A 410-nucleotide genomic window follows, 5' to 3' on the forward strand; every position below is an offset into this window, starting at 1 on the left:
TCTCTTTGTGTGTCTCTCTCTCTCTGTCTCTCTCTTCTCTCTCTCTCGTCTCTCTCTCTCTCTCTCTCTCTCTCTCTCTCTCTCTCTGTCTCTCTCTCTGTCTCTCTCTCTTTCTCTCTCTCTCTCTCTCTCTCTCTCTCTCTGCCTCTCTCTCTGTCTCTCTCTCTCTCTGTGTATCTCTCTCTCTGTGTCTCTCTCTCTCTCTTTGTCTCTCTCTCTCTGTGTCTCCCTCTCTCTGTGTCTCTCTCTCTGTGTGTGTGTGTCTCTCTCTCTCTGTGTGTCTCTCTCTCTCTCTGTGTGTGTCTCTCTCTCTGTGTCTCTCTCTCTCTCTTTGTCTCTCTCTCTCTCTGTGTCTCTCTCTCTCTCTGTGTCTCTCTCTCTCCATTTCTCTCTCTCTCTCTCTCTCTCTG

Source organism: Ascaphus truei, chromosome 4 (genome assembly GCF_040206685.1).
Source record: "Ascaphus truei isolate aAscTru1 chromosome 4, aAscTru1.hap1, whole genome shotgun sequence".
Lineage (NCBI taxonomy): Eukaryota > Metazoa > Chordata > Amphibia > Anura > Ascaphidae > Ascaphus > Ascaphus truei.